Consider the following 5,810-nt stretch of genomic DNA (forward strand, 5'->3'; position numbering starts at 1 on the left):
ATGTCAAGACGTAAAAGAGAAATCAAAGGAGGAAAAAAACAATTTTTTGGATTGTTTCTGGATGTCTCTAGAAATCATGGCTGCGTCCAGCATTTTTTTTTTTTAAGTCAATGTCAAACAAAAATTTAGTCATTTAAATCATTCTCTTATGAAACGCAACTTGAACCAGATTATCAAGATCTCACCATGTAGGATTAAGAATCCCCGGAGGGCGACCTAGTCTAAAAAGGTCCTCGAAATTCTATTTAGGGTGTTTCTGACTGTTCCTGCTGGATTGTTTCAGGCACCCATTTTTAAAAGCGTCTTCTCATTGAAGAAAGAATCCAATCAGGAGAGTAGAACTAACCACATGTCTCCGTACTTGGGAACTGCCAGGGTACTCGAGAATGTTCTTCAAATTAGAGTAGTCCTTTTCCATGGGAAACATTCGAGAAGAAGTCCAGAAAGTTTTAGGGGAAATCTCTATGTATATCTCAAGGTCTACGATCACGGTCATAAAGAACCAAACTGTGGCCCGGAGCAAAATGTAGTCCTTTTCCTCAGGAAACATGGGAGAGGGAATCCAGAAAGTCCAAGGAGAAATCTCCGTGCATCTCCCAAGCTCTATGATCCCGGTCATAAGAAACCAAAGTTTCCGGTGAGGGAACCGAAGTGTGGCCCAGAGTAAAATGTTCCAGAGACAGAGAAACTGTCTCATAATGAAACAGTAGAGGCTTTGGCAAACCTCTTCGTAAGTAGAAGAGAAGACCATAGTGCATAGGTAGGCAAAGTCTTCACTTATCTGGGAGTTGCGCAGGTCTGGTCTCACGTTGGGCGCCATATGTCATTTTCGACGGGTTAGGTTGTTTCTGCCAGGCTGGCTTCACGGGCAGGTAACAGACGACCAGGGACTCATAGTTGAGCTGTAGGCAGTATCTCTTTATTCATGCAGGACGCAGCACAATCTAAGCCGAGCTGAGCTAAACTAAAGGTAAAGTACTCTAAAACTCATAATGCTGTCTTTATATATACTTGACAAGTAGGGTGGAAACAGGGTGTGACATAGAGAGGGTGGAGAGAAAAGTGACTGGTGACAATCAGAGTGTGACAAGGAGGGGGGGTGGAGCAAAAACATATCATGAAACAGTGGGGATTGAACCAATGCCCTGGAGGGAGGTGTTTGTTAACAACGGTTATATAAATAAAATAAAGTGGTTATGTAAATAGAATAGTGTTAAGCAGGGGAGATTTAAACCAAATGAAACAGAAGGGGTCTCATGCATACCAACAACCCCCAAAATGAATTTTGGTCCCTGTCCCCAGAGAAGGGTATGCCAAGGAGAGGTTAGGGCCAGACACAGGGGCTAGGGAAGGGTTTCCTGAACAGGATGTCCACTCAGAATCAAGCAACCATTATGGGATGGACTTCGATAGACCCCAATGCAAAAGAGGCATCTTGGAATGAACATGGATGACCAATAGCAGAAGGGTCCACTCGCATGGGTTCACCTATAAACTGCCTATAAGAATCTTGCCGGAACAACAAAATAGACCCCTTTGTAGGTCCCCCATAGGACCTTGCCCTTAACTTGGATCAACAAAGGTAGAGAATGTTCCATCCTCTGAAGGGAGGCTGGACAACATACTCTATGCTACACCTGAGGAAGATGGGTCCTGCTATTGGGGTAGCTTGAAATGTTCCTACTCATGACCACAGAATGTGAGCTCAGATCTACAGGGATGCAGTGGTCACATAGGCTGCTAAGCTGAATATGGGCCCCAGATCACATCAAATCGATGGGGTTTACAGTCAACAATCTATCTATCTATCTATCTGTCTGTCTGTCTGTCTGTCTGTCTGTGTGTGTGTAAAAGCTATTTTAAAAATTATTTATTTATTTATTCCCTTTTGTTGCCCTTTTTAAATTGTTGTTGTAGTTACTATTGTCATCATTGTTGGATAGGACAGAGAGAAATGAAGAGAGGAGGGGAAGACAAAGAGGGGGAGAGAAAGAGAGACACCTGTAGACCTGCTTCACCACTTGTGAAGCGACTCCCCTGCAGGTGGGGGAGCTGGGGGCTTGAACTGGGATCCTGATGCCAGTCCTTGCGCTTTGTGCCACCTGCACTTAACCTGCTGCGCTATGCCGACTCCCCTACAGTCAACAATATTTATACCCCTTTCCCATATTAGGGAGCTACCCTCTTCCCTAATCCATCTTTCAGGTACTTTTTCTAGCCATGCCATCATCTACCCAGACAATAACTTGGATCCACCTGTATATCAGATTTCAGGCTCAGGGAAAAAACAAACTAGTATATCCACAGGCCCTTTGGAATATAGCTAAAATATGCCAACCAGCTACCTACAAAATGGAGGACCCCCCAACTCTTCATTAGCACTATTCCAGCCTTTAGGTCCATGATTGGTCAACAATTTGTTTGGCTTTGTATGTTAACTCTCTTTTCAGCCACCAGGTTCCAGATGCCAGCATGATGCTGACCAGACTTCCCTGGATAGACAACCCCAACAATGTGTCCTGTAGCTCCAGTTCCCCACAGCCCCATCCTACTAGGGTAAGAAAGAGACATGCTGGGAGTATGGATCCACCAGTCAATGCCCATGTTCATTTGGGGAAGCAATTACAGAAGCCAGACCTTTCACCTTCTATGATGACCTTGGGTCCGTACTTCCAGAGGGTTAAAGAATAGGAAAGCTATCAGGGAGGGGATGGAATATGGAGTTCTGGTGGTGGGAATTGTGTGGAGTTGTACCCCTCTTATCCTATGGTTTTGTCAGTGTTTCCTTTTTATATATAAAAAAAGAAAAGAATCTTGCCAATAAGCAATAGCTTCATGGGACTCATACCACCTTACGGTTAGTATGACTTTTCTTTTTTTCTTTTTTTCATTTTTATTTATGAAAAGAAAACACTAACAAGACCATAATAAGATAAGAGGGGTACAACCCCTTACAATTCTCACCACCAGAACTCTGTATCCTATGGAAATCTTTTTTTTTTTTATTTAAGAAAGGATTAATTAACAAAACCATAGGGTAGGAGGGGTACAATTCCACACAATTCCCACCACCCAATCTCCATATCCCACCCCCTCCCCAGTAGCTTTCCCATTCTCTATCCCTCTGGGAGCATGGACCCAGGGTCATTGAGGGTTGCAGAAGGTAGAAGGTCTGGCTTCTGTAATTGCTTCCCCGCTGAACATGGGCGTTGACTGGTCGGTCCATACTCCCAGTCTGCCTCTCTCTTGCTATGGAAATCTTTTTGCTTAACAATTATGCAACCCTAGCTTTTTTTTTTTTTTTTTTTTTTTGCTTCTAGGGTTATTACTGGGGCTCGGTGCCTGCACTATGAATTTACTGCTCCTGGAGGCCATTTTTTCCATTTTTGTTGTCCTTGTTATTGTTATCATTGTTATTGTTGTTATCACTGCTGTTGCTGTTGGATAGGACAGAGAGAAATTGAGAGAGGATGGGAAGACAGAGAGGAGGAGAGAAAGATAGAAATCTACAGACCTGCTTCACCACTTGTGAATAGACCTCCCTGCAGGTGGAGAGCCGGGAGCTCAAACCGGGATCCTTACACTGGTCCTTGTGTTTTGTGCCATGTGTGCTTAACCCACTGTGCTACCGCCCAATTCCCACCCCCTTTTTAAAATTTAATAATGAGCGACAAGTCCATTGGATAAGAGGGGTACAATTCCACACAATTCCCACCACCAGAGCTTTCCATCCCACCCCCCCTCCATTGGAAGCTTTCCTATTCTCTATCCCTCTGGGAGCATGGACTCAGAATCATCATGGGGTGCAGAAGGTGGGAGGTCTGACTTCTGTAATTGCTTCTCCGCTGGACATGGGCGTTGGTAGGCTTATCCATATCCTCAGCCTGTTTCTATCTTTCCCTAGTGGGGCAGGGCTCTGGTGTAGTGGGATTCCAGGACTCTCTGATGAGGTCATCTGCCCAGGGAAGTCACGTTGTCTAGCCCTGTTTCTTAAGCACATTTTGTATCTCCAAGGATTGAATATTTCTTTGTGTACCTGGGTCTTTCCTCTAGAGAATTACTCTCTTATTAACAAGAACCACAGGCTATGACTAGACGGTGGTGGGTTTGAGGGAGAAAAGGTGACTGTTGCTTAGGAAAGCTCTGAGCTGCTAACAAGATAAAAACCAGGGTAAATGGCAGATGCAAGGAGATCCATGCCAGGGGACAGAAAAAAAAAAAAAGGAAAAGAGAAAACAAATGGTAACAGGAACAGGAAGTCAAATGGTAGCCGCCCTTCATCTGTGTTATGGGAATGAACTGGAGACTCAGGGTAGGCCATTCACCGTAACTCAGGGCCTTCCTGCTCCACAGCTATTGGGTCAAGCTGGAATGAGAGATAACTTGGTGGACCAAGGAGCCTCTGGTTTGAGCCCCAGCATCTCATGGGAGCGTCATAGTTGACACTAGAGGAATTTCTTGATGGAGGAAGGGTATGGTGGTGTCTCTCTCTGTCTCTTCCTTCCTTTCTCTCTCTCTCTTTAATTTTATTAGTGATTTAATATTGATGTACAAGACTACATGTCAACAGGGGTATAAATCCATTCCATTCCCACCACCAGCCTCTGGATCTTCAGTCTCCCCACTGCAAGCCACCACATGGGCCAGCCATCATCTCTACAACTATCTGTCCACATTCATACATCATTGCCCCATTTTCTTCCTGATCCAATCCTCTCTTCCCCTCCAAGTCACTCATGACAATATTAATACCTCCATATGTCCCTCTCCTTGTCCTTCTCTCTCTCTGGGTGCTGATGGAGCTGGAGTTCAGTTCCCTCTTATCTACCTCCTATCACTTCTCCCCCACAGGGGGTACGGATCAAGGTTGTTTGGGGGGCGCAGAAAGTAGGAGGTCTGGCTTCTGTAGTTGCTTCTCCACTGGACATGGGCATTGGCAGGTCAATTCACACCCCAGTCTGTTTCTGTCCTTCCCCAGTGTGGGGAGAGCGAGGTTCTAGGACACACTGGTGAGGTCGTCTGCCCAGAGAAGTCAGGATGGAATCATGGTGGCATCTGTAACTTGCTGTCTGGAAGGTGGCAGGACATAAATTGTGTCTCTTCCTTTCTCTTTTTCCTTTTTACCAGAACACTGCTCAGCTCTGGTTTATGATGGTGTGGGAGATTGAACCTGAGACTTCGGACCTCAGGCATGAGAGTTTCTTTGCATAACAATTATGCTATCTACCACCACCCCTCTCTTCCTTTCTCTAAAAAATAAAATAAAATGAAATGAGTAGGTACATGAGCTAGTCAAATGCATTTTTTCTAGATTTTTTTTTTTTTTTTTAAGTTTCAGCAAAGATACAGGAACTGTTTTACTCCCTGGTGGTAAAGGTATTAGGAGTAAGGCTGGAATGGCCAGGGGTCGCTTTGTGTAAAATTTAGTGAAGAGCAGTTAAACCCAGCAGGCAAAGAAAAGCAGAGAGGAGCACCAGCAGGGTTCTGATGACATCCGTGTTCCTATTGTTCACAGAGCCGGCTCCACCTCTGAGAGAGCATTTTGTCATTTGCTTTTATGCTTAAATTAGCTCAAGCTGAATTATCATCACTTGCAGATATGAGTCCTGACTAATACAGGTTTGGATGGAGGGAGCTACTTATTGCTCAGAATATTTAAATTCAGAAATCCAGGAGAATTCAGATAGGGTTTTTATGCTAATTCCCAGTCAGCATTCTTTTCTTCTTATTATATGTTTGTTCATTTTTTGCTTTGAATTCTGAGCACTGAGTCTCCTTTTGGCATATTGGGCCATTTGGTCCCCAGGATA

Source organism: Erinaceus europaeus, chromosome 17, assembly GCF_950295315.1.
Source record: "Erinaceus europaeus chromosome 17, mEriEur2.1, whole genome shotgun sequence".
Taxonomy (NCBI): Eukaryota; Metazoa; Chordata; class Mammalia; order Eulipotyphla; family Erinaceidae; genus Erinaceus; species Erinaceus europaeus.